This window comes from Protomyctophum parallelum (assembly GCF_964188405.1).
Source record: "Protomyctophum parallelum genome assembly, chromosome: 20".
Lineage (NCBI taxonomy): Eukaryota > Metazoa > Chordata > Actinopteri > Myctophiformes > Myctophidae > Protomyctophum > Protomyctophum parallelum.
The window spans coordinates 30,564,317-30,584,967 of NC_139718.1; positions in this window are offsets into that span (position 1 = coordinate 30,564,317).

Sequence of the window (20,651 nt, forward strand, 5' to 3'; positions counted from 1 at the left end):
CATGTTAAATGTCTCAAATTTGAAAGCACTATATTTCTAAAACTATGAAACATTTCAAAGTTTCCTTTTCAGGCAAACATGTCCACCGTAAGATGAACCTAAGTAGGCTAGAATGGGGTTGCTAGGTGTAAGTATGTAGGACTAGTAGCATGCCAAAGTTTGTGCTATTGCCATAGAGAATGCATTGGGCGTTTAAGTTAAATAACTCATAAACTACAAAACATAAAAATAAAAAAAAGTTCCAGCATGTGTCTCCACAGTAAGCTGAATAATAAAAAGTGTGAATGGAGTTTCTAGGTGAAAGTGACTTTTGACGTGCCTATAGAGCTGCCATTGAGCCCCATGTTAAATGTCTCAAATTTGAAAGCACTATATTTCTAAAACTATGAAACATTTCAAAGTTTCCTTTTCAGGCAAACATGTCCACCGTAAGATGAACCTAAGTAGGCTAGAATGGGGTTGCTAGGTGTAAGTATGTAGGACTAGTAGCATGCCAAAGTTTGTGCTATTGCCATAGAGAATGCATTGGGCGTTTAAGTTAAATAACTCATAAACTACAAAACATAAAAATAAAAAAAAGTTCCAGCATGTGTCTCCACAGTAAGCTGAATAATAAAAAGTGTGAATGGAGTTTCTAGGTGAAAGTGACTTTTGACGTGCCTATAGAGCTGCCATTGAGCCCCATGTTAAATGTCTCAAATTTGAAAGCACTATATTTCTAAAACTATGAAACATTTCAAAGTTTCCTTTTCAGGCAAACATGTCCACCGTAAGATGAACCTAAGTAGGCTAGAATGGGGTTGCTAGGTGTAAGTATGTAGGACTAGTAGCATGCCAAAGTTTGTGCTATTGCCATAGAGAATGCATTGGGCGTTTAAGTTAAATAACTCATAAACTACAAAACATAAAAATAAAAAAAAGTTCCAGCATGTGTCTCCACAGTAAGCTGAATAATAAAAAGTGTGAATGGAGTTTCTAGGTGAAAGTGACTTTTGACGTGCCTATAGAGCTGCCATTGAGCCCCATGTTAAATGTCTCAAATTTGAAAGCACTATATTTCTAAAACTATGAAACATTTCAAAGATTCCTTTTCAGGCAAACATGTCCACCGTAAGATGAACCTAAGTAGGCTAGAATGGGGTTGCTAGGTGTAAGTATGTAGGACTATTAGCATGCCAAATTTTGTGCTATTGCCATAGAGAATGCATTGGGCGTTTAAGTTAAATAACTCATAAACTACAAAACATAAAAATAAAAAAAAGTTCCAGCATGTGTCTCCACAGTAAGCTGAATAATAAAAAGTGTGAATGGAGTTTCTAGGTGAAAGTGACTTTTGACGTGCCTATAGAGCTGCCATTGAGCCCCATGTTAAATGTCTAAATTTGAAAGCACTATATTTCTAAAACTATGACACATTTCAAAGAATCCTTTTCAGGCAAACATGTCCACCGTAAGATGAACCTAAGTAGGCTAGAATGGGGTTGCTAGGTGTAAGTATGTAGGACTAGTAGCATGCCAAAGTTTGTGCTATTGCCATAGAGAATGCATTGGGCGTTTAAGTTAAATAACTCATAAACTACAAAACATAAAAATAAAAAAAAGTTCCAGCATGTGTCTCCACAGTAAGCTGAATAATAAAAAGTGTGAATGGAGTTTCTAGGTGAAAGTGACTTTTGACGTGCCTATAGAGCTGCCATTGAGCCCCATGTTAAATGTCTCAAATTTGAAAGCACTATATTTCTAAAACTATGACACATTTCAAAGATTCCTTTTCAGGCAAACATGTCCACCGTAAGATGAACCTAAGTAGGCTAGAATGGGGTTGCTAGGTGTAAGTATGTAGGACTATTAGCATGCCAAATTTTGTGCTATTGCCATAGAGAATGCATTGGGCGTTTAAGTTAAATAACTCATAAACTACAAAACATAAAAATAAAAAAAAGTTCCAGCATGTGTCTCCACAGTAAGCTGAATAATAAAAAGTGTGAATGGAGTTTCTAGGTGAAAGTGACTTTTGACGTGCCTATAGAGCTGCCATTGAGCCCCATGTTAAATGTCTAAATTTGAAAGCACTATATTTCTAAAACTATGACACATTTCAAAGAATCCTTTTCAGGCAAACATGTCCACCGTAAGATGAACCTAAGTAGGCTAGAATGGGGTTGCTAGGTGTAAGTATGTAGGACTAGTAGCATGCCAAAGTTTGTGCTATTGCCATAGAGAATGCATTGGGCGTTTAAGTTAAATAACTCATAAACTACAAAACATAAAAATAAAAAAAAGTTCCAGCATGTGTCTCCACAGTAAGCTGAATAATAAAAAGTGTGAATGGAGTTTCTAGGTGAAAGTGACTTTTGACGTGCCTATAGAGCTGCCATTGAGCCCCATGTTAAATGTCTCAAATTTGAAAGCACTATATTTCTAAAACTATGAAACATTTCAAAGATTCCTTTTCAGGCAAACATGTCCACCGTAAGATGAACCTAAGTAGGCTAGAATGGGGTTGCTAGGTGTAAGTATGTAGGACTATTAGCATGCCAAATTTTGTGCTATTGCCATAGAGAATGCATTGGGCGTTTAAGTTAAATAACTCATAAACTACAAAACATTAAAAAAAAAAAAAAGTTCCAGCATGTGTCTCCACAGTAAGCTGAATAATAAAAAGTGTGAATGGAGTTTCTAGGTGAAAGTGACTTTTGACGTGCCTATAGAGCTGCCATTGAGCCCCATGTTAAATGTCTCAAATTTGAAAGCACTATATTTCTAAAACTATGACACATTTCAAAGATTCCTTTTCAGGCAAACATGTCCACCGTAAGATGAACCTAAGTAGGCTAGAATGGGGTTGCTAGGTGTAAGTATGTAGGACTATTAGCATGCCAAATTTTGTGCTATTGCCATAGAGAATGCATTGGGCGTTTAAGTTAAATAACTCATAAACTACAAAACATAAAAATAAAAAAAAGTTCCAGCATGTGTCTCCACAGTAAGCTGAATAATAAAAAGTGTGAATGGAGTTTCTAGGTGAAAGTGACTTTTGACGTGCCTATAGAGCTGCCATTGAGCCCCATGTTAAATGTCTCAAATTTGAAAGCACTATATTTCTAAAACTATGAAACATTTCAAAGATTCCTTTTCAGGCAAACATGTCCACCGTAAGATGAACCTAAGTAGGCTAGAATGGGGTTGCTAGGTGTAAGTATGTAGGACTATTAGCATGCCAAATGTTGTGCTATTGCCATAGAGAATGCATTGGGCGTTTAAGTTAAATAACTCATAAACTACAAAACATGAAAATAAAAAAAAGTTCCAGCATGTGTCTCCACAGTAAGCTGAATAATAAAAAGTGTGAATGGAGTTTCTAGGTGAAAGTGACTTTTGACGTGCCTATAGAGCTGCCATTGAGCCCCATGTTAAATGTCTCAAATTTGAAAGCACTATATTTCTAAAACTATGAAACATTTCAAAGATTCCTTTTCAGGCAAACATGTCCACTGTAAGATGAACCTAAGTAGGCTAGAATGGGGTTGCTAGGTGTAAGTATGTAGGACTATTAGCATGCCAAATGTTGTGCTATTGCCATAGAGAATGCATTGGGCGTTTAAGTTAAATAACTCATAAACTACAAAACATGAAAATAAAAAAAAGTTCCAGCATGTGTCTCCACAGTAAGCTGAATAATAAAAAGTGTGAATGGAGTTTCTAGGTGAAAGTGACTTTTGACGTGCCTATAGAGCTGCCATTGAGCCCCATGTTAAATGTCTCAAATTTGAAAGCACTATATTTCTAAAACTATGAAACATTTCAAAGTTTCCTTTTCAGGCAAACATGTCCACCGTAAGATGAACCTAAGTAGGCTAGAATGGGGTTGCTAGGTGTAAGTATGTAGGACTAGTAGCATGCCAAAGTTTGTGCTATTGCCATAGAGAATGCATTGGGCGTTTAAGTTAAATAACTCATAAACTACAAAACATAAAAATAAAAAAAAGTTCCAGCATGTGTCTCCACAGTAAGCTGAATAATAAAAAGTGTGAATGGAGTTTCTAGGTGAAAGTGACTTTTGACGTGCCTATAGAGCTGCCATTGAGCCCCATGTTAAATGTCTCAAATTTGAAAGCACTATATTTCTAAAACTATGAAACATTTCAAAGATTCCTTTTCAGGCAAACATGTCCACCGTAAGATGAACCTAAGTAGGCTAGAATGGGGTTGCTAGGTGTAAGTATGTAGGACTATTAGCATGCCAAATTTTGTGCTATTGCCATAGAGAATGCATTGGGCGTTTAAGTTAAATAACTCATAAACTACAAAACATAAAAATAAAAAAAAGTTCCAGCATGTGTCTCCACAGTAAGCGGAATAATAAAAAGTGTGAATGGAGTTTCTATTTGAAAGTGACTTTTGACGTGCCTATAGAGCTGCCATTGAGCCCCATGTTAAATGTCTCAAATTTGAAAGCACTATATTTCTAAAACTATGAAACATTTCAAAGTTTCCTTTTCAGGCAAACATGTCCACCGTAAGATGAACCTAAGTAGGCTAGAATGGGGTTGCTAGGTGTAAGTATGTAGGACTATTAGCATGCCAAATTTTGTGCTATTGCCATAGAGAATGCATTGGGCGTTTAAGTTAAATAACTCATAAACTACAAAACATAAAAATAAAAAAAAGTTCCAGCATGTGTCTCCACAGTAAGCTGAATAATAAAAAGTGTGAATGGAGTTTCTAGGTGAAAGTGACTTTTGACGTGCCTATAGAGCTGCCATTGAGCCCCATGTTAAATGTCTCAAATTTGAAAGCACTATATTTCTAAAACTATGAAACATTTCAAAGATTCCTTTTCAGGCAAACATGTCCACCGTAAGATGAACCTAAGTAGGCTAGAATGGGGTTGCTAGGTGTAAGTATGTAGGACTAGTAGCATGCCAAAGTTTGTGCTATTGCCATAGAGAATGCATTGGGCGTTTAAGTTAAATAACTCATAAACTACAAAACATAAAAATAAAAAAAAGTTCCAGCATGTGTCTCCACAGTAAGCTGAATAATAAAAAGTGTGAATGGAGTTTCTAGGTGAAAGTGACTTTTGACGTGCCTATAGAGCTGCCATTGAGCCCCATGTTAAATGTCTCAAATTTGAAAGCACTATATTTCTAAAACTATGAAACATTTCAAAGATTCCTTTTCAGGCAAACATGTCCACCGTAAGATGAACCTAAGTAGGCTAGAATGGGGTTGCTAGGTGTAAGTATGTAGGACTATTAGCATGCCAAATTTTGTGCTATTGCCATAGAGAATGCATTGGGCGTTTAAGTTAAATAACTCATAAACTACAAAACATAAAAATAAAAAAAAGTTCCAGCATGTGTCTCCACAGTAAGCTGAATAATAAAAAGTGTGAATGGAGTTTCTAGGTGAAAGTGACTTTTGACGTGCCTATAGAGCTGCCATTGAGCCCCATGTTAAATGTCTCAAATTTGAAAGCACTATATTTCTAAAACTATGAAACATTTCAAAGTTTCCTTTTCAGGCAAACATGTCCACCGTAAGATGAACCTAAGTAGGCTAGAATGGGGTTGCTAGGTGTAAGTATGTAGGACTAGTAGCATGCCAAAGTTTGTGCTATTGCCATAGAGAATGCATTGGGCGTTTAAGTTAAATAACTCATAAACTACAAAACATAAAAATAAAAAAAAGTTCCAGCATGTGTCTCCACAGTAAGCTGAATAATAAAAAGTGTGAATGGAGTTTCTAGGTGAAAGTGACTTTTGACGTGCCTATAGAGCTGCCATTGAGCCCCATGTTAAATGTCTCAAATTTGAAAGCACTATATTTCTAAAACTATGAAACATTTCAAAGATTCCTTTTCAGGCAAACATGTCCACCGTAAGATGAACCTAAGTAGGCTAGAATGGGGTTGCTAGGTGTAAGTATGTAGGACTATTAGCATGCCAAATTTTGTGCTATTGCCATAGAGAATGCATTGGGCGTTTAAGTTAAATAACTCATAAACTACAAAACATAAAAATAAAAAAAAGTTCCAGCATGTGTCTCCACAGTAAGCTGAATAATAAAAAGTGTGAATGGAGTTTCTAGGTGAAAGTGACTTTTGACGTGCCTATAGAGCTGCCATTGAGCCCCATGTTAAATGTCTCAAATTTGAAAGCACTATATTTCTAAAACTATGAAACATTTCAAAGTTTCCTTTTCAGGCAAACATGTCCACCGTAAGATGAACCTAAGTAGGCTAGAATGGGGTTGCTAGGTGTAAGTATGTAGGACTAGTAGCATGCCAAAGTTTGTGCTATTGCCATAGAGAATGCATTGGGCGTTTAAGTTAAATAACTCATAAACTACAAAACATAAAAATAAAAAAAAGTTCCAGCATGTGTCTCCACAGTAAGCTGAATAATAAAAAGTGTGAATGGAGTTTCTAGGTGAAAGTGACTTTTGACGTGCCTATAGAGCTGCCATTGAGCCCCATGTTAAATGTCTCAAATTTGAAAGCACTATATTTCTAAAACTATGAAACATTTCAAAGATTCCTTTTCAGGCAAACATGTCCACCGTAAGATGAACCTAAGTAGGCTAGAATGGGGTTGCTAGGTGTAAGTATGTAGGACTATTAGCATGCCAAATTTTGTGCTATTGCCATAGAGAATGCATTGGGCGTTTAAGTTAAATAACTCATAAACTACAAAACATAAAAATAAAAAAAAGTTCCAGCATGTGTCTCCACAGTAAGCTGAATAATAAAAAGTGTGAATGGAGTTTCTAGGTGAAAGTGACTTTTGACGTGCCTATAGAGCTGCCATTGAGCCCCATGTTAAATGTCTCAAATTTGAAAGCACTATATTTCTAAAACTATGACACATTTCAAAGAATCCTTTTCAGGCAAACATGTCCACCGTAAGATGAACCTAAGTAGGCTAGAATGGGGTTGCTAGGTGTAAGTATGTAGGACTAGTAGCATGCCAAAGTTTGTGCTATTGCCATAGAGAATGCATTGGGCGTTTAAGTTAAATAACTCATAAACTACAAAACATAAAAATAAAAAAAAGTTCCAGCATGTGTCTCCACAGTAAGCTGAATAATAAAAAGTGTGAATGGAGTTTCTAGGTGAAAGTGACTTTTGACGTGCCTATAGAGCTGCCATTGAGCCCCATGTTAAATGTCTCAAATTTGAAAGCACTATATTTCTAAAACTATGAAACATTTCAAAGATTCCTTTTCAGGCAAACATGTCCACCGTCAGATGAACCTAAGTAGGCTAGAATGGGGTTGCTAGGTGTAAGTATGTAGGACTATTAGCATGCCAAATTTTGTGCTATTGCCATAGAGAATGCATTGGGCATTTAAGTTAAATAACTCATAAACTACAAAACATAAAAATAAAAAAAAGTTCCAGCATGTGTCTCCACAGTAAGCTGAATAATAAAAAGTGTGAATGGAGTTTCTAGGTGAAAGTGACTTTTGACGTGCCTATAGAGCTGCCATTGAGCCCCATGTTAAATGTCTCAAATTTGAAAGCACTATATTTCTAAAACTATGAAACATTTCAAAGTTTCCTTTTCAGGCAAACATGTCCACCGTAAGATGAACCTAAGTAGGCTAGAATGGGGTTGCTAGGTGTAAGTATGTAGGACTAGTAGCATGCCAAAGTTTGTGCTATTGCCATAGAGAATGCATTGGGCGTTTAAGTTAAATAACTCATAAACTACAAAACATAAAAATAAAAAAAAGTTCCAGCATGTGTCTCCACAGTAAGCTGAATAATAAAAAGTGTGAATGGAGTTTCTAGGTGAAAGTGACTTTTGACGTGCCTATAGAGCTGCCATTGAGCCCCATGTTAAATGTCTCAAATTTGAAAGCACTATATTTCTAAAACTATGAAACATTTCAAAGATTCCTTTTCAGGCAAACATGTCCACCGTAAGATGAACCTAAGTAGGCTAGAATGGGGTTGCTAGGTGTAAGTATGTAGGACTATTAGCATGCCAAATTTTGTGCTATTGCCATAGAGAATGCATTGGGCGTTTAAGTTAAATAACTCATAAACTACAAAACATAAAAATAAAAAAAAGTTCCAGCATGTGTCTCCACAGTAAGCTGAATAATAAAAAGTGTGAATGGAGTTTCTAGGTGAAAGTGACTTTTGACGTGCCTATAGAGCTGCCATTGAGCCCCATGTTAAATGTCTCAAATTTGAAAGCACTATATTTCTAAAACTATGAAACATTTCAAAGTTTCCTTTTCAGGCAAACATGTCCACCGTAAGATGAACCTAAGTAGGCTAGAATGGGGTTGCTAGGTGTAAGTATGTAGGACTAGTAGCATGCCAAAGTTTGTGCTATTGCCATAGAGAATGCATTGGGCGTTTAAGTTAAATAACTCATAAACTACAAAACATAAAAATAAAAAAAAGTTCCAGCATGTGTCTCCACAGTAAGCTGAATAATAAAAAGTGTGAATGGAGTTTCTAGGTGAAAGTGACTTTTGACGTGCCTATAGAGCTGCCATTGAGCCCCATGTTAAATGTCTCAAATTTGAAAGCACTATATTTCTAAAACTATGAAACATTTCAAAGATTCCTTTTCAGGCAAACATGTCCACCGTAAGATGAACCTAAGTAGGCTAGAATGGGGTTGCTAGGTGTAAGTATGTAGGACTAGTAGCATGCCAAAGTTTGTGCTATTGCCATAGAGAATGCATTGGGCGTTTAAGTTAAATAACTCATAAACTACAAAACATAAAAATAAAAAAAAGTTCCAGCATGTGTCTCCACAGTAAGCTGAATAATAAAAAGTGTGAATGGAGTTTCTAGGTGAAAGTGACTTTTGACGTGCCTATAGAGCTGCCATTGAGCCCCATGTTAAATGTCTCAAATTTGAAAGCACTATATTTCTAAAACTATGAAACATTTCAAAGTTTCCTTTTCAGGCAAACATGTCCACCGTAAGATGAACCTAAGTAGGCTAGAATGGGGTTGCTAGGTGTAAGTATGTAGGACTAGTAGCATGCCAAAGTTTGTGCTATTGCCATAGAGAATGCATTGGGCGTTTAAGTTAAATAACTCATAAACTACAAAACATAAAAATAAAAAAAAGTTCCAGCATGTGTCTCCACAGTAAGCTGAATAATAAAAAGTGTGAATGGAGTTTCTAGGTGAAAGTGACTTTTGACGTGCCTATAGAGCTGCCATTGAGCCCCATGTTAAATGTCTCAAATTTGAAAGCACTATATTTCTAAAACTATGAAACATTTCAAAGATTCCTTTTCAGGCAAACATGTCCACCGTAAGATGAACCTAAGTAGGCTAGAATGGGGTTGCTAGGTGTAAGTATGTAGGACTATTAGCATGCCAAATTTTGTGCTATTGCCATAGAGAATGCATTGGGCGTTTAAGTTAAATAACTCATAAACTACAAAACATAAAAATAAAAAAAAGTTCCAGCATGTGTCTCCACAGTAAGCTGAATAATAAAAAGTGTGAATGGAGTTTCTAGGTGAAAGTGACTTTTGACGTGCCTATAGAGCTGCCATTGAGCCCCATGTTAAATGTCTCAAATTTGAAAGCACTATATTTCTAAAACTATGACACATTTCAAAGAATCCTTTTCAGGCAAACATGTCCACCGTAAGATGAACCTAAGTAGGCTAGAATGGGGTTGCTAGGTGTAAGTATGTAGGACTAGTAGCATGCCAAAGTTTGTGCTATTGCCATAGAGAATGCATTGGGCGTTTAAGTTAAATAACTCATAAACTACAAAACATAAAAATAAAAAAAAGTTCCAGCATGTGTCTCCACAGTAAGCTGAATAATAAAAAGTGTGAATGGAGTTTCTAGGTGAAAGTGACTTTTGACGTGCCTATAGAGCTGCCATTGAGCCCCATGTTAAATGTCTCAAATTTGAAAGCACTATATTTCTAAAACTATGAAACATTTCAAAGATTCCTTTTCAGGCAAACATGTCCACCGTCAGATGAACCTAAGTAGGCTAGAATGGGGTTGCTAGGTGTAAGTATGTAGGACTATTAGCATGCCAAATTTTGTGCTATTGCCATAGAGAATGCATTGGGCGTTTAAGTTAAATAACTCATAAACTACAAAACATAAAAATAAAAAAAAGTTCCAGCATGTGTCTCCACAGTAAGCTGAATAATAAAAAGTGTGAATGGAGTTTCTAGGTGAAAGTGACTTTTGACGTGCCTATAGAGCTGCCATTGAGCCCCATGTTAAATGTCTCAAATTTGAAAGCACTATATTTCTAAAACTATGAAACATTTCAAAGTTTCCTTTTCAGGCAAACATGTCCACCGTAAGATGAACCTAAGTAGGCTAGAATGGGGTTGCTAGGTGTAAGTATGTAGGACTAGTAGCATGCCAAAGTTTGTGCTATTGCCATAGAGAATGCATTGGGCGTTTAAGTTAAATAACTCATAAACTACAAAACATAAAAATAAAAAAAAGTTCCAGCATGTGTCTCCACAGTAAGCTGAATAATAAAAAGTGTGAATGGAGTTTCTAGGTGAAAGTGACTTTTGACGTGCCTATAGAGCTGCCATTGAGCCCCATGTTAAATGTCTCAAATTTGAAAGCACTATATTTCTAAAACTATGAAACATTTCAAAGATTCCTTTTCAGGCAAACATGTCCACCGTAAGATGAACCTAAGTAGGCTAGAATGGGGTTGCTAGGTGTAAGTATGTAGGACTATTAGCATGCCAAATTTTGTGCTATTGCCATAGAGAATGCATTGGGCGTTTAAGTTAAATAACTCATAAACTACAAAACATAAAAATAAAAAAAAGTTCCAGCATGTGTCTCCACAGTAAGCTGAATAATAAAAAGTGTGAATGGAGTTTCTAGGTGAAAGTGACTTTTGACGTGCCTATAGAGCTGCCATTGAGCCCCATGTTAAATGTCTCAAATTTGAAAGCACTATATTTCTAAAACTATGAAACATTTCAAAGTTTCCTTTTCAGGCAAACATGTCCACCGTAAGATGAACCTAAGTAGGCTAGAATGGGGTTGCTAGGTGTAAGTATGTAGGACTAGTAGCATGCCAAAGTTTGTGCTATTGCCATAGAGAATGCATTGGGCGTTTAAGTTAAATAACTCATAAACTACAAAACATAAAAATAAAAAAAAGTTCCAGCATGTGTCTCCACAGTAAGCTGAATAATAAAAAGTGTGAATGGAGTTTCTAGGTGAAAGTGACTTTTGACGTGCCTATAGAGCTGCCATTGAGCCCCATGTTAAATGTCTCAAATTTGAAAGCACTATATTTCTAAAACTATGAAACATTTCAAAGATTCCTTTTCAGGCAAACATGTCCACCGTAAGATGAACCTAAGTAGGCTAGAATGGGGTTGCTAGGTGTAAGTATGTAGGACTAGTAGCATGCCAAAGTTTGTGCTATTGCCATAGAGAATGCATTGGGCGTTTAAGTTAAATAACTCATAAACTACAAAACATAAAAATAAAAAAAAGTTCCAGCATGTGTCTCCACAGTAAGCTGAATAATAAAAAGTGTGAATGGAGTTTCTAGGTGAAAGTGACTTTTGACGTGCCTATAGAGCTGCCATTGAGCCCCATGTTAAATGTCTCAAATTTGAAAGCACTATATTTCTAAAACTATGAAACATTTCAAAGATTCCTTTTCAGGCAAACATGTCCACCGTAAGATGAACCTAAGTAGGCTAGAATGGGGTTGCTAGGTGTAAGTATGTAGGACTATTAGCATGCCAAATTTTGTGCTATTGCCATAGAGAATGCATTGGGCGTTTAAGTTAAATAACTCATAAACTACAAAACATAAAAATAAAAAAAAGTTCCAGCATGTGTCTCCACAGTAAGCTGAATAATAAAAAGTGTGAATGGAGTTTCTAGGTGAAAGTGACTTTTGACGTGCCTATAGAGCTGCCATTGAGCCCCATGTTAAATGTCTCAAATTTGAAAGCACTATATTTCTAAAACTATGAAACATTTCAAAGTTTCCTTTTCAGGCAAACATGTCCACCGTAAGATGAACCTAAGTAGGCTAGAATGGGGTTGCTAGGTGTAAGTATGTAGGACTAGTAGCATGCCAAAGTTTGTGCTATTGCCATAGAGAATGCATTGGGCGTTTAAGTTAAATAACTCATAAACTACAAAACATAAAAATAAAAAAAAGTTCCAGCATGTGTCTCCACAGTAAGCTGAATAATAAAAAGTGTGAATGGAGTTTCTAGGTGAAAGTGACTTTTGACGTGCCTATAGAGCTGCCATTGAGCCCCATGTTAAATGTCTCAAATTTGAAAGCACTATATTTCTAAAACTATGAAACATTTCAAAGATTCCTTTTCAGGCAAACATGTCCACCGTAAGATGAACCTAAGTAGGCTAGAATGGGGTTGCTAGGTGTAAGTATGTAGGACTATTAGCATGCCAAATTTTGTGCTATTGCCATAGAGAATGCATTGGGCGTTTAAGTTAAATAACTCATAAACTACAAAACATAAAAATAAAAAAAAGTTCCAGCATGTGTCTCCAAAGTAAGCTGAATAATAAAAAGTGTGAATGGAGTTTCTAGGTGAAAGTGACTTTTGACGTGCCTATAGAGCTGCCATTGAGCCCCATGTTAAATGTCTCAAATTTGAAAGCACTATATTTCTAAAACTATGACACATTTCAAAGAATCCTTTTCAGGCAAACATGTCCACCGTAAGATGAACCTAAGTAGGCTAGAATGGGGTTGCTAGGTGTAAGTATGTAGGACTAGTAGCATGCCAAAGTTTGTGCTATTGCCATAGAGAATGCATTGGGCGTTTAAGTTAAATAACTCATAAACTACAAAACATAAAAATAAAAAAAAGTTCCAGCATGTGTCTCCACAGTAAGCTGAATAATAAAAAGTGTGAATGGAGTTTCTAGGTGAAAGTGACTTTTGACGTGCCTATAGAGCTGCCATTGAGCCCCATGTTAAATGTCTCAAATTTGAAAGCACTATATTTCTAAAACTATGAAACATTTCAAAGATTCCTTTTCAGGCAAACATGTCCACCGTAAGATGAACCTAAGTAGGCTAGAATGGGGTTGCTAGGTGTAAGTATGTAGGACTATTAGCATGCCAAATTTTGTGCTATTGCCATAGAGAATGCATTGGGCGTTTAAGTTAAATAACTCATAAACTACAAAACATTAAAAAAAAAAAGAAGTTCCAGCATGTGTCTCCACAGTAAGCTGAATAATAAAAAGTGTGAATGGAGTTTCTAGGTGAAAGTGACTTTTGACGTGCCTATAGAGCTGCCATTGAGCCCCATGTTAAATGTCTCAAATTTGAAAGCACTATATTTCTAAAACTATGACACATTTCAAAGATTCCTTTTCAGGCAAACATGTCCACCGTAAGATGAACCTAAGTAGGCTAGAATGGGGTTGCTAGGTGTAAGTATGTAGGACTATTAGCATGCCAAATTTTGTGCTATTGCCATAGAGAATGCATTGGGCGTTTAAGTTAAATAACTCATAAACTACAAAACATAAAAATAAAAAAAAGTTCCAGCATGTGTCTCCACAGTAAGCTGAATAATAAAAAGTGTGAATGGAGTTTCTAGGTGAAAGTGACTTTTGACGTGCCTATAGAGCTGCCATTGAGCCCCATGTTAAATGTCTCAAATTTGAAAGCACTATATTTCTAAAACTATGAAACATTTCAAAGATTCCTTTTCAGGCAAACATGTCCACCGTAAGATGAACCTAAGTAGGCTAGAATGGGGTTGCTAGGTGTAAGTATGTAGGACTATTAGCATGCCAAATGTTGTGCTATTGCCATAGAGAATGCATTGGGCGTTTAAGTTAAATAACTCATAAACTACAAAACATGAAAATAAAAAAAAGTTCCAGCATGTGTCTCCACAGTAAGCTGAATAATAAAAAGTGTGAATGGAGTTTCTAGGTGAAAGTGACTTTTGACGTGCCTATAGAGCTGCCATTGAGCCCCATGTTAAATGTCTCAAATTTGAAAGCACTATATTTCTAAAACTATGAAACATTTCAAAGATTCCTTTTCAGGCAAACATGTCCACCGTAAGATGAACCTAAGTAGGCTAGAATGGGGTTGCTAGGTGTAAGTATGTAGGACTATTAGCATGCCAAATGTTGTGCTATTGCCATAGAGAATGCATTGGGCGTTTAAGTTAAATAACTCATAAACTACAAAACATGAAAATAAAAAAAAGTTCCAGCATGTGTCTCCACAGTAAGCTGAATAATAAAAAGTGTGAATGGAGTTTCTAGGTGAAAGTGACTTTTGACGTGCCTATAGAGCTGCCATTGAGCCCCATGTTAAATGTCTCAAATTTGAAAGCACTATATTTCTAAAACTATGAAACATTTCAAAGTTTCCTTTTCTGGCAAACATGTCCACCGTAAGATGAACCTAAGTAGGCTAGAATGGGGTTGCTAGGTGTAAGTATGTAGGACTAGTAGCATGCCAAAGTTTGTGCTATTGCCATAGATAATGCATTGGGCGTTTAAGTTAAATAACTCATAAACTACAAAACATAAAAATAAAAAAAAGTTCCAGCATGTGTCTCCACAGTAAGCTGAATAATAAAAAGTGTGAATGGAGTTTCTAGGTGAAAGTGACTTTTGACGTGCCTATAGAGCTGCCATTGAGCCCCATGTTAAATGTCTCAAATTTGAAAGCACTATATTTCTAAAACTATGAAACATTTCAAAGATTCCTTTTCAGGCAAACATGTCCACCGTAAGATGAACCTAAGTAGGCTAGAATGGGGTTGCTAGGTGTAAGTATGTAGGACTATTAGCATGCCAAATTTTGTGCTATTGCCATAGAGAATGCATTGGGCGTTTAAGTTAAATAACTCATAAACTACAAAACATAAAAATAAAAAAAAGTTCCAGCATGTGTCTCCACAGTAAGCGGAATAATAAAAAGTGTGAATGGAGTTTCTATTTGAAAGTGACTTTTGACGTGCCTATAGAGCTGCCATTGAGCCCCATGTTAAATGTCTCAAATTTGAAAGCACTATATTTCTAAAACTATGAAACATTTCAAAGTTTCCTTTTCAGGCAAACATGTCCACCGTAAGATGAACCTAAGTAGGCTAGAATGGGGTTGCTAGGTGTAAGTATGTAGGACTATTAGCATGCCAAATTTTGTGCTATTGCCATAGAGAATGCATTGGGCGTTTAAGTTAAATAACTCATAAACTACAAAACATAAAAATAAAAAAAAGTTCCAGCATGTGTCTCCACAGTAAGCTGAATAATAAAAAGTTTGAATGGAGTTTCTAGGTGAAAGTGACTTTTGACGTGCCTATAGAGCTGCCATTGAGCCCCATGTTAAATGTCTCAAATTTGAAAGCACTATATTTCTAAAACTATGAAACATTTCAAAGTTTCCTTTTCAGGCAAACATGTCCACCGTAAGATGAACCTAAGTAGGCTAAAATGGGGTTGCTAGGTGTAAGTATGTAGGACTAGTAGCATGCCAAAGTTTGTGCTATTGCCATAGAGAATGCATTGGGCGTTTAAGTTAAATAACTCATAAACTACAAAACATAAAAATAAAAAAAAGTTCCAGCATGTGTCTCCACAGTAAGCTGAATAATAAAAAGTGTGAATGGAGTTTCTAGGTGAAAGTGACTTTTGACGTGCCTATAGAGCTGCCATTGAGCCCCATGTTAAATGTCTCAAATTTGAAAGCACTATATTTCTAAAACTATGAAACATTTCAAAGATTCCTTTTCAGGCAAACATGTCCACCGTAAGATGAACCTAAGTAGGCTAGAATGGGGTTGCTAGGTGTAAGTATGTAGGACTAGTAGCATGCCAAAGTTTGTGCTATTGCCATAGAGAATGCATTGGGCGTTTAAGTTAAATAACTCATAAACTACAAAACATAAAAATAAAAAAAAGTTCCAGCATGTGTCTCCACAGTAAGCTGAATAATAAAAAGTGTGAATGGAGTTTCTAGGTGAAAGTGACTTTTGACGTGCCTATAGAGCTGCCATTGAGCCCCATGTTAAATGTCTCAAATTTGAAAGCACTATATTTCTAAAACTATGAAACATTTCAAAGATTCCTTTTCAGGCAAACATGTCCACCGTAAGATGAACCTAAGTAGGCTAGAATGGGGTTGCTAGGTGTAAGTATGTAGGACTATTAGCATGCCAAATGTTGTGCTATTGCCATAGAGAATGCATTGGGCGTTTAAGTTAAATAACTCATAAACTACAAAACATGAAAATAAAAAAAAGTTCCAGCATGTGTCTCCACAGTAAGCTGAATAATAAAAAGTGTGAATGGAGTTTCTAGGTGAAAGTGACTTTTGACGTGCCTATAGAGCTGCCATTGAGCCCCATGTTAAATGTCTCAAATTTGAAAGCACTATATTTCTAAAACTATGAAACATTTCAAAGTTTCCTTTTCTGGCAAACATGTCCACCGTAAGATGAACCTAAGTAGGCTAGAATGGGGTTGCTAGGTGTAAGTATGTAGGACTAGTAGCATGCCAAAGTTTGTGCTATTGCCATAGAGAATGCATTGGGCGTTTAAGTTAAATAACTCATAAACTACAAAACATAAAAATAAAAAAAAGTTCCAGCATGTGTCTCCACAGTAAGCTGAATAATAAAAAGTGTGAATGGAGTTTCTAGGTGAAAGTGACTTTTGACGTGCCTATAGAGCTGCCATTGAGCCCCATGTTAAATGTCTCAAATTTGAAAGCACTATATTTCTAAAACTATGAAACATTTCAAAGATTCCTTTTCAGGCAAACATGTCCACCGTAAGATGAACCTAAGTAGGCTAGAATGGGGTTGCTAGGTGTAAGTATGTAGGACTATTAGCATGCCAAATTTTGTGCTATTGCCATAGAGAATGCATTGGGCGTTTAAGTTAAATAACTCATAAACTACAAAACATTAAAAAAAAAAAGAAGTTCCAGCATGTGTCTCCACAGTAAGCTGAATAATAAAAAGTGTGAATGGAGTTTCTAGGTGAAAGTGACTTTTGACGTGCCTATAGAGCTGCCATTGAGCCCCATGTTAAATGTCTCAAATTTGAAAGCACTATATTTCTAAAACTATGACACATTTCAAAGATTCCTTTTCAGGCAAACATGTCCACCGTAAGATGAACCTAAGTAGGCTAGAATGGGGTTGCTAGGTGTAAGTATGTAGGACTATTAGCATGCCAAATTTTGTGCTATTGCCATAGAGAATGCATTGGGCGTTTAAGTTAAATAACTCATAAACTACAAAACATAAAAATAAAAAAAAGTTCCAGCATGTGTCTCCACAGTAAGCTGAATAATAAAAAGTGTGAATGGAGTTTCTAGGTGAAAGTGACTTTTGACGTGCCTATAGAGCTGCCATTGAGCCCCATGTTAAATGTCTCAAATTTGAAAGCACTATATTTCTAAAACTATGAAACATTTCAAAGATTCCTTTTCAGGCAAACATGTCCACCGTAAGATGAACCTAAGTAGGCTAGAATGGGGTTGCTAGGTGTAAGTATGTAGGACTATTAGCATGCCAAATGTTGTGCTATTGCCATAGAGAATGCATTGGGCGTTTAAGTTAAATAACTCATAAACTACAAAACATGAAAATAAAAAAAAGTTCCAGCATGTGTCTCCACAGTAAGCTGAATAATAAAAAGTGTGAATGGAGTTTCTAGGTGAAAGTGACTTTTGACGTGCCTATAGAGCTGCCATTGAGCCCCATGTTAAATGTCTCAAATTTGAAAGCACTATATTTCTAAAACTATGAAACATTTCAAAGATTCCTTTTCAGGCAAACATGTCCACCGTAAGATGAACCTAAGTAGGCTAGAATGGGGTTGCTAGGTGTAAGTATGTAGGACTATTAGCATGCCAAATGTTGTGCTATTGCCATAGAGAATGCATTGGGCGTTTAAGTTAAATAACTCATAAACTACAAAACATGAAAATAAAAAAAAGTTCCAGCATGTGTCTCCACAGTAAGCTGAATAATAAAAAGTGTGAATGGAGTTTCTAGGTGAAAGTGACTTTTGACGTGCCTATAGAGCTGCCATTGAGCCCCATGTTAAATGTCTCAAATTTGAAAGCACTATATTTCTAAAACTATGAAACATTTCAAAGATTCCTTTTCAGGCAAACATGTCCACCGTAAGATGAACCTAAGTAGGCTAGAATGGGGTTGCTAGGTGTAAGTATGTAGGACTATTAGCATGCCAAATGTTGTGCTATTGCCATAGAGAATGCATTGGGCGTTTAAGTTAAATAACTCATAAACTACAAAACATGAAAATAAAAAAAAGTTCCAGCATGTGTCTCCACAGTAAGCTGAATAATAAAAAGTGTGAATGGAGTTTCTAGGTGAAAGTGACTTTTGACGTGCCTATAGAGCTGCCATTGAGCCCCATGTTAAATGTCTCAAATTTGAAAGCACTATATTTCTAAAACTATGAAACATTTCAAAGTTTCCTTTTCTGGCAAACATGTCCACCGTAAGATGAACCTAAGTAGGCTAGAATGGGGTTGCTAGGTGTAAGTATGTAGGACTAGTAGCATGCCAAAGTTTGTGCTATTGCCATAGAGAATGCATTGGGCGTTTAAGTTAAATAACTCATAAACTACAAAACATAAAAATAAAAAAAAGTTCCAGCATGTGTCTCCACAGTAAGCTGAATAATAAAAAGTGTGAATGGAGTTTCTAGGTGAAAGTGACTTTTGACGTGCCTATAGAGCTGCCATTGAGCCCCATGTTAAATGTCTCAAATTTGAAAGCACTATATTTCTAAAACTATGAAACATTTCAAAGATTCCTTTTCAGGCAAACATGTCCACCGTAAGATGAACCTAAGTAGGCTAGAATGGGGTTGCTAGGTGTAAGTATGTAGGACTATTAGCATGCCAAATTTTGTGCTATTGCCATAGAGAATGCATTGGGCGTTTAAGTTAAATAACTCATAAACTACAAAACATAAAAATAAAAAAAAGTTCCAGCATGTGTCTCCACAGTAAGCGGAATAATAAAAAGTGTGAATGGAGTTTCTATTTGAAAGTGACTTTTGACGTGCCTATAGAGCTGCCATTGAGCCCCATGTTAAATGTCTCAAATTTGAAAGCACTATATTTCTAAAACTATGAAACATTTCAAAGTTTCCTTTTCAGGCAAACATGTCCACCGTAAGATGAACCTAAGTAGGCTAGAATGGGGTTGCTAGGTGTAAGTATGTAGGACTATTAGCATGCCAAATTTTGTGCTATTGCCATAGAGAATGCATTGGGCGTTTAAGTTAAATAACTCATAAACTACAAAACATAAAAATAAAAAAAAGTTCCAGCATGTGTCTCCACAGTAAGCTGAATAATAAAAAGTTTGAATGGAGTTTCTAGGTGAAAGTGACTTTTGACGTGCCTATAGAGCTGCCATTGAGCCCCATGTTAAATGTCTCAAATTTGAAAGCACTATATTTCTAAAACTATGAAACATTTCAAAGTTTCCTTTTCAGGCAAACATGTCCACCGTAAGATGAACCTAAGTAGGCTAAAATGGGGTTGCTAGGTGTAAGTATGTAGGACTAGTAGCATGCCAAAGTTTGTGCTATTGCCATAGAGAATGCATTGGGCGTTTAAGTTAAATAACTCATAAACTACAAAACATAAAAATAAAAAAAAGTTCCAGCATGTGTCTCCACAGTAAGCTGAATAATAAAAAGTGTGAATGGAGTTTCTAGGTGAAAGTGACTTTTGACGTGCCTATAGAGCTGCCATTGAGCCCCATGTTAAATGTCTCAAATTTGAAAGCACTATATTTCTAAAACTATGAAACATTTCAAAGATTCCTTTTCAGGCAAACATGTCCACCGTAAGATGAACCTAAGTAGGCTAGAATGGGGTTGCTAGGTGTAAGTATGTAGGACTAGTAGCATGCCAAAGTTTGTGCTATTGCCATAGAGAATGCATTGGGCGTTTAAGTTAAATAACTCATAAACTACAAAACATAAAAATAAAAAAAAGTTCCAGCATGTGTCTCCACAGTAAGCTGAATAATAAAAAGTGTGAATGGAGTTTCTAGGTGAAAGTGACTTTTGACGTGCCTATAGAGCTGCCATTGAGCCCCATGTTAAATGTCTCAAATTTGAAAGCACTATATTTCTAAAACTATGAAACATTTCAAAGATTCCTTTTCAGGCAAACATGTCCACCGTAAGATGAACCTAAGTAGGCTAGAATGGGGTTGCTAGGTGTAAGTATGTAGGACTATTAGCATGCCAAATTTTGTGCTATTGCCATAGAGAATGCATTGGGCGTTTAAGTTAAATAACTCATAAACTACAAAACATAAAAATAAAAAAAAGTTCCAGCATGTGTCTCCACAGTAAGCTGAATAATAAAAAGTGTGAATGGAGTTTCTAGGTGAAAGTGACTTTTGACGTGCCTATAGAGCTGCCATTGAGCCCCATGTTAAATGTCTCAAATTTGAAAGCACTATATTTCTAAAACTATGAAACATTTCAAAGATTCCTTTTCAGGCAAACATGTCCACCGTAAGATGAACCTAAGTAGGCTAGAATGGGGTTGCTAGGTGTAAGTATGTAGGACTAGTAGCATGCCAAAGTTTGTGCTATTGCCATAGAGAATGCATTGGGC